The following is an 8,979-nucleotide window of genomic DNA, read 5'->3' as shown; positions in this document are numbered from 1 at the left end:
TTTAATCGAATGCCTTGGATGGGTATGCAGGTACTCATGTGGAAAACTGCGAAAAACTTGTCTATTTGGGAGGTGGTCTGGTCAGATGCGCTCAAATCGGAGCTAAAAGAGATCGTACGGAGGCTGGAATTTATGGCAAGAAGACCCCCGCTCCTGCTATGGCCGGATCCAGGCTGGTGAAGGGAAACCTCGAGGGAGAATACGCTGGGAATGAGCTGATCTTGCTGGGACTCGAAGGAGTGGAAAAAGCGTGCTGAAGATATGGAGAGGGACCTGAAGATCCTGCTCTACTTTACCCTAGTTGCTGATTCTCCTTTGTGTTTTTCCTTTTAGCTTTGCTTTCGTGAGTGTCTGTAGTGGGATTTGTTTCCCCCCTAGCGAACCTTCTGCTCGTTTTAGTGTCCCACCCTCAGCTGTTTTAGCTGTGTAATGCTCGAGAGATCACATTCTGGATACTGCTGGGTTTCATTGGTAATACAATGGAGCCGGGGCTGCGGCCCTTTTTCTCTAAAAAAAATTTTTGCATCGCTGAAGAAGCGTCTCAGAAAGCCCCAGGTACAACGGAGGAGAACGTTAATTAGTTTGCAGCAACTTCAAATTTGCGCACGTCAAAAACTGAATATAGTATGCACTTTTAACAATTTACTGGTCGATCGATTGCATTAAAAGAATACAAGATGCGTCGGCATCTAGCTACTAGTAGGAAACGGCTGGCACTTGCTGGTTTCGGTCCTACATATCATCCTCTAGGTTTTGAATTAGCTATTTTCCGTGATAATGGCTCCATCTCAACCGATGAATGAAAGGGCAAGACTTTAGAGGATGACCAAATACACAAGGTTCTTTCTTTATGTACGTTTCAGGACAGGCGATATGTAACTTCCTGAATTTCACCGTCTGTTCTTATTTCTTTTAGCGAAAGATGCTACCCCCTCCGTTTCATAATGTCATTAGTGTCAAAAAACGTCTTACATTATGGGACGAAAGGAGTACAAAACAGTCCATGTTGCTAATTACTTTGTCCACATAAAACCGAGGTTGCGCTTCGATCACCACTATTTATAAAAGTGAAATGACTCGGCTGCAATAGCGGATCTGGTCATCGGCGAGCACGATGAAATGGTCGCTAGTATTCCTGGCAACATTGAGATTGAGGAAAGATTGGCTGCATTCGCCTAGCAGTTAGTCAACTTGCAGCTCGTGGTTCTCCTTAATCCACGTGGTCACTCCCTTGGAGGTCGCAACAGATACTAGTATAAGTAAATTAAGATCATATTTTTCCTGATTTTTTAAAGATTATATTCTCTCAATCCCAAAATAAATGTCTTAATTTTAGTATAACTTTATACAAAATCAAGACGCTTATTTTAGGACGGAGGGAGTATTTGCTAAAGAAAAGCAAATTCATAGCTCTCGGCCACACGGTAAATCGCCAGCTACCATCCACCATTTTTTTGGTAACGATACAACACTGTGCCCACGATCGAACTGTTCCGTGAGTTGTACGTACAACTGCCCCATGACTTAGACGTTGGCACATCTTTGCATCCTTTCTAGCACATCTAAGCATCCTTTCATCTAGAAAAACTTATTAGTATATACTAGTCGTCAACCCGTGCATTCGCACGGGCTAGCATTTCGATAATGGTAATTTTGGACAAACTTAAACAAACAATACGATTAAACCGATATAACTTGATGATGTCTTTGCACTTGCTCAATCATTCTATGGTGGGCGGGGGAATACATAGAATTCTAGGTAAGGTTATGACACCGTTTTTAGTGAAATCAATTGTGTCAATACACATACCAATAGCCCCCGCAAAAAAAAATACACGTACCAATAGATGCAGACCCATTCATAAATTATTCTGGTTTTTTGGTCTTAGACATGTAAGTTACACAGCGTAAACACATAATTGATCTTTGTGCTTTTGCAATGCCAAAAGTTCCTATGGCTAAAATGTATTGTATCACTCAAATATAAGCAAACCAAGGAATGGAATGGGAACTATGATCCGCGTACAGCGTCAACAGATTACAAAAAAGAGGAGAGGTAAAATGGGGAAAGACCAATACCTGTCAAAGTGAAAGCTTCTGCCTAGAGCGGTCAGTATCATTCAGGAGATATGTATAACTGGAACAATATATGCAGAAAAAAAAGGAAACATATAAATATTTGAAGTCTAGGAAAGTAGCAAGTTAATCTAACAAAATTTAGAAGAGTGGAACTGTTATTTTTCCTTTAAACCCGAACTCAGTATACTGTCCACATTATTTCTGGTCCATTATGACCTGGATGCTGCGTAAACATTGATAACCTATTTTAAGAGTGTGACTTTTTTATCTGGTCAAAGAAATAGGTAGTCAGTGAAATAGGATAAGCCTCTTCAGAGTGAATTGAAATTGTAATTAACTTGAAAGACCTTTCGGATTAATTTAGTGGGAATAAGAGAGCTACATATGCAAAGAAAGGGAAATGATAAATGGTTAAATTCTAGCCTAGTAGCCAGTTAATCGAACAATATTTGGAAGAGTAAGATTATTGTTTTCACGAAGAAAGTAAGTATTCTCTTCGGATGCTTTGTGGTACCTTATGCCTTATGACACTAAGTATTCTCTCGAATAACATATGAATTGTAAAACTAATAAAATATATAACCACCTAGGGCTATGATATGTAATGGTTTTACATGTTACTCACTTACGAATAGGTGAGGGAAATGGGGAAAAAAGTATGTTCATATTATTGAGCAGTAAGTTCTATTTCTTATTGAGGATTGGTTGCTACCATATAGAACACACATCAAAAGCACTGGTATAACTTACAATTTGTAAGTCAAATCCCAAGTCTGAAATTTGATTAACAAATATATATTATTGCAACTAACATGCAAATTAAATATTGATACAATCAGTTATAGGTGCGTGAATTATTTGTAGGTTTGTCATACTAATATAGCTCTGGAAAATATGCTATTATTGTGGGGGAAAGAAGTTGTTATACAATGGAAAGTCAATAAAAAAGCATTAAAGATAATATCTTTGGGCTTCCAAGACTCGAAACAACATGGAACAAATCTCAAAACAGTGAGAAGTGCAATAGTATAAGAAGAAAAGCCTGCATAGTGGAAGGTATATATCAGTATGGTCACCATAGTAGAGGTAGATAAATGTAGAAATATCCTTTTTCTGTTAGATCTTTCTTGCCAATGATTGTTTTCATGGGCAAGAAAAGTTTACTGACAAAACCTGTGATTGTTTTCATGGTATTGTTATTTCGTGCAAAACAAATATGTGGGACTATAAAAGAGAAAAACATCACAATATGAAGCATCGGTCATGGAAAGGATGACTGCAAACTAATTGGTTACAATGTTGTGGAACATCAGAATGTAGAATATCAAAAGCATATTTGAATAGTTAAAGAAGGTACCCTTGATAAAGTAAACTTGAAGCAGTCTTGTAGGCCCAGCGAGTTGAAATTGCAATTAGTTTAAATGATCTTTTGGACTAATTTTAGTGGGAATAAAAGAGCTATAGAGTACAGACACAATTATGTTTACAGTAAAATTGCTTCACACTTTGTCCATAGAAAGATTCAGATTTGTTAAACAAAGTGTAACTAACACTATTACAAAATAAGTTGTTGAGAGCTTCTACAAAAAGAAAAATTGAAGTTCAGAAATATTAACCTTTAACTGAACAACACGACGAACAAACAGTAGCGCAATTACACTGTTATACTTGATATGCTGCAGTACCTAACCATCAGTACAGTAGCAAGCAGAATCTTGGTTTGCACTCACATTAAGGATAAATTTCGTTCACAATTTTAGATGCACTTACCAATGTATGGTTTCTATATCTAGAACTGAACAAAGAACAGATTGGATTTCTCTTTCATTGTTTGTCTGTCCAATGTATGGATGATTTGATAGAGACCACAGACATATATTTTACGGTGCAGGGTTCTAGATATTGTGTAATAACCCATATTTTTGGGTTATTAATTTAAATTAAGTTGGGTATTAAATTTCTGTTATCTGTTTAACATAAAATAATTGGGCTAGATTCAGTATATATATATATATATATATATATATATATATATATATATATATATATATCTTTTTTTTTGCAAAGAAACTTATACAAGCATCTTATCTTTAACAAATATCAAGTGGGTTCTCAACCAGCAATAGATGGCTCGTGGGTCTGCTTTATAATATAAAGCGGGGGAAACCCTTTTTCTTATAGATGGCCCGTGGGCGTTAACTAATTCGCAATACACATTGATTTTACCATTTGGCAGCTCAATTGTTGCCATTGCTAGCAAGCTATAGCCAACATCATCATGACGTCCCCCCAAAAGAACATCAACAAGACGAAACTGCTCCGGCGTCGTCCAGCTGGCACTACTGGAATAACCTAATATCCCGACGGCAATTTCTGAGGTAAGTTGACGACAAAGACATCCATATAACTGCCACGTGGCTGCATCAGGCTGGTGACACGTGTCCATGACGTCGTCAGCTGGCCTGCCGTCTTCTTTTTTGCCGACGGGGTATCTAAGCCAAGGGCCTACCAGAATACCGTCGGCATAGTTATCTATGCCGATTTCCTACCAGAATAGCATCGACCTTACGATCTGGCAGCAACGGTGATGACTGGCCGGTGATCAATCAACCGACAGTGTAGAGCAGTCGACGGTGATCAATCGTTGTGATTCTTGCATTGGTTTGCTAGTGTCTGCATCGGTAAGGGCGATACAGGACAACTTTCGTGTCCTCCCCCTCGGTATAACCTATTACAGTAGGCCAGAACTACAAAGCTAGTGACGGCGCGTGGTGGTGTTGTCTTGCAGATTAGCCATCAACTGAACGTGGATTTTTGAAGCTCAGGCTTTCAGACACCTCTTATCCTTGACCCTTCAGTCTTACTTTGAGATCTGTGCTACACAACTAAATCAATACATAATTTTTTCTCTTTTTTGTTTCTTCAAAACTAAACAACATACGAACTTCAAACTTTGCAGGACAACAAAACATTCTTACTACAATGTGGGTAAAAAAATTCAGATTTATTCATCCGAAATAAATATACAAAATGAATTTTTTTTGAGTAAAAAATAATACTTTTAGTATATATGATTCACGAAAAAGTCTGAAATTTTTTTCCCACATTCTAGTTTGAATGTTTTGTTGTCCTACAAAGTTTGAAGCTCATATGTTGTTTTATTTGGAAGAAACAAAAAAGAGAAAAGTTCTTGCATAAATCTTGATGAAGAAATGGATGGCTAGATAAGGGGGTGTTCCAAAGCCTATGCTTTGTCAAATGTTAACCGCCATCAACTGCCACTTGTTACGACGGTGCGAAACTTCAACACTTGTTAAGATTATACAATTTGCTAATGAAAAGCAAATTCATACTCTTAGCCATACGGTAAATCTCGCTAGCTTCCATCCACCATTGTTCTTGGTAACGATCGGACACTACTGGCTACCAACTGCCCCATGACCTTAGTCGTTAGCACATCCAAGCACATCCGCTGTAGAAAAATTATAAGCATCTTATAAACGAACAAATATCAACTGGGTCGCTAGATGACATCTCAACAATCAATTAATAGATGTCCGGCGGGGGTTAATTAATTCATAACAAACGTTAATTTTGATGTTTGGCAGCCCAATTATTGCTATTGCCAGCAAGCTATAGCTAACATCATCATGATTAGTACAGTCGGCCTGAATTTCTAAAGGAAGACTCGATCAATACAACCCGGCCGGGTCTTGTTTAACAAATGACTAAGTGCGTTCTCCGCTCAAGTCTTCATATTTTTACAGTCAACTGCAACCATGGGTATTACTTAGTTAATTAATAACCATTACAAAAAAAGGCGACAGGGCATCCATTGCTCAAACCAAACCCCCAATTCATAATCATAGCACTCAACTTGATCATACATGATTTAGATATACACAGTGGTGGATAAGGTCAGATGGTGTCTGATAGCACGTCCACTAGTGCAGAACCGGGCTATAGCCCCGGTTCGTAAGGGGCTTTAGTGCCGGTTCTGCAACCGGCACTAAAGTATGGACACTAAAGGTCCCCCCCCCTAGTACCGGTTCTGCACGAACCGCCACTAAAGTGCCACCACGTGGCACGAGCCGGGGCCGGGTGGCTGGTGACCTTTAGTACCAGCTGGTAACACCAACCGGTACTAAATGTTTGGGTTGTTTTGGTTTTATTTTTTATTTTTCCTTTAGTTTTGCTTTTCAATTTAATTTAGAGATTGTTTTTACATTATAATGAGTTGTTAAATCATTAGGTGAAAGTACCGCAGATTAGTTTCAACTGGGATGCATGCATGGATCCTAACTAAGTGATCAAATTATATATGCCATATCCATATTACTTGATCAGTTATATTAGGTGAGCAAGTAATATGGATATGGCATATATACTTGATCACTTAGCTAGCTAGGATCCATCCAGTTGAAACTAATCTGCGGTTTCTTTCATAAATGATATAATAACTCATCATAGTCGTCATTAGCACTATTTAATCATCATAGTCATTACCGCTATCTAATCACCACCAATATATATATACTAGTTTAAAGAAGAAACATTCACTTGTACCAGAATGAAAGATATTATCGAGTTCAACATGGTCATGATTATAAGCGTTCATATATAAGACCACAAAATCAAATCACTCTTTGATATTAAGTTCAGGACGAAGAACATGAAGAGCATGCTATAATCACTCATGTTGCTCTCTCTCAGGTAAAATAGCATAGAACATGTATAGCTCTCCTGATTCATCATATTGGAGCATGCTAATGAACATGTCTCCTAATCGTGGGTTGCGCTTCTGATTGCTGCCCCCTAGTACTTCTCTGCGATCGTGGACAATTCTGCTCCAGTCTTTCATTATTAAGCATTCCTCGCTAATCTTGAATGCACTAAAGTGCATTATTGGAGGTCTTGGCCGTAAGATAACCATTCTCATGCGACCTTTAGTTTCGATCCACTGAGGCAGAACATTCATCGGGAGTCCCTGTTGAAGAACATCGTATAGTGACATACTTAGCAATGAAGTTTAGCTTAAAAAATAATGTATGCAAAAGATGCACTGAGGAAAATTAGTAAAAATCTTACCATCTTTCCTAAGTAGATGTGACCGTAGCTCAATACGATAACTATTGGACGCACATTCTGAGTACTAAGATTTTTAAGTTCAGAAAAATAATTTGTCTTGACAGTATAAAGATCCTCAAGGCATGAACATAATGACTTATCTCCTCGCAGTTTAGTTCAGCCCCGGGACAGTGGAAGGTCCTGTCTACCAAGCGCTGGACAGGTTTGCTTGAATAGAAATAAGTTGTCAATAGAAATTAGTTGTCAACTTTTTTGAAAAACCAATATCGAAGACATAAATATGGTTGAGAAACTCACATAATGGTAGAACTGGAGGCGTCTGCACCTCGACCCAAATGCCTCTATTACCTTCAACATCATCTTCGAGATGAATATCAAAGGTGATAAACATATCAGGCTCAAATGCATAAGCCTTGCATAGTGCTTGCCAAGTTTTGCATTCAAAATGTGTGTAGGTTTCTTGATTGTATAATTTGACGTTGAAGGTATAACCATGCTCGGTCTTCAAGTAAACTCTCTTTACCTCCATAGTTTTGTTAGGACTGAAACCTATCTTATGCAAGACAAAAATTCTTGCATGGCAGGGGATACGCTAATAGAATAGTGAAAATTTAAAATAATAAGTTGAAGCAAATGAAGCATATATATGTCATGCTTAATTATGAAAAAAGACTAGTCGTTGTGACTTACTGTATCCACTTCGAAGGTCTCATCCAGCTTAATGCTGAAGCGCCTATCATCAACTAGGAAATTTCTGTCGCACAGGCCGCGTTGGTCTTCGCAGTCTTCGCACATAATGAAATCGTTTTCGTCGTCAGACGACAGTTCCTGTATATGTTCATAGGTGAAACATTAAACACTTATTAGTTATATTAATTCAACTAATTAGACTAGTTCTATTAATTCAACTAGCTAGTCCAACTAATTAATTCAACTAAGCACTTACTAATAATATACCTAAATAAAGTATAGCTCATAATTCAACTAACTTGTTCAAGTAATACAATTAATTCAACTAATTAGACTAGTTCTATTAATTCAACTAGCTAGTTCAACTAATTAATTCAACTAAGCACTTACTAAAAATATACCTAAATAAAGTATAGCTCATAATTCAACTAATTCAACTGACTAGTTCAAGTAATTCAATTAATTCAACTAATTAGACTAGTTCTTAATTCAACTAGGTAGTTCAACTAATTAATTGAACCAAGCACTTACTAAAAATATACCTAAATAAAGTATAGCTCATAATTTAACTAATTCAACTAACTAGTTCAAGTAATTCAATTAATTAGAATAGTTCTATTAATTCAACTAGCTAGTTCAACTAATTAATTCAACCACTTACTAAAAATATACCTAAATAAAGTATAGCTCCTAATTGAACTAACTAGTTCAACTAATTCAACTAAACTAGTTCTATTATAATTCAACTAGCTAGTTCAACTAAGCACTTACTAAAAATATACCTAAATAAAGTATAGCTCCTAATTCAACTAACTAGTTCAACTAATTCAACTAATTCAACTAAACTAGTTCTATTAATTCAACTAAATTTTAATTAGATGATCAAATCTCATATACCTAAATTTAATATATATTAATTCATCTAACATTAATATAAATTCATCTAAAACTAAAATTATAAAAAACTAACTCATCTAACATTAGCTAATTCTTATATAATCTAACATTTTGACATTAAACATTTGTGTGTGCGCGCGCGTTTGTGTGTACGTTTGTGTGTGCGTGTGTGCATATATGTGTGCACTTGATCAGGCCGCCGGCGCGAGCGGCAGGTGGCCGGCC

Source organism: Triticum dicoccoides, chromosome 4A, assembly GCF_002162155.2.
Source record: "Triticum dicoccoides isolate Atlit2015 ecotype Zavitan chromosome 4A, WEW_v2.0, whole genome shotgun sequence".
Classification (NCBI taxonomy): Eukaryota; Viridiplantae; Streptophyta; class Magnoliopsida; order Poales; family Poaceae; genus Triticum; species Triticum dicoccoides.
Note: the sequence above shows the minus strand (reverse complement) of the source record.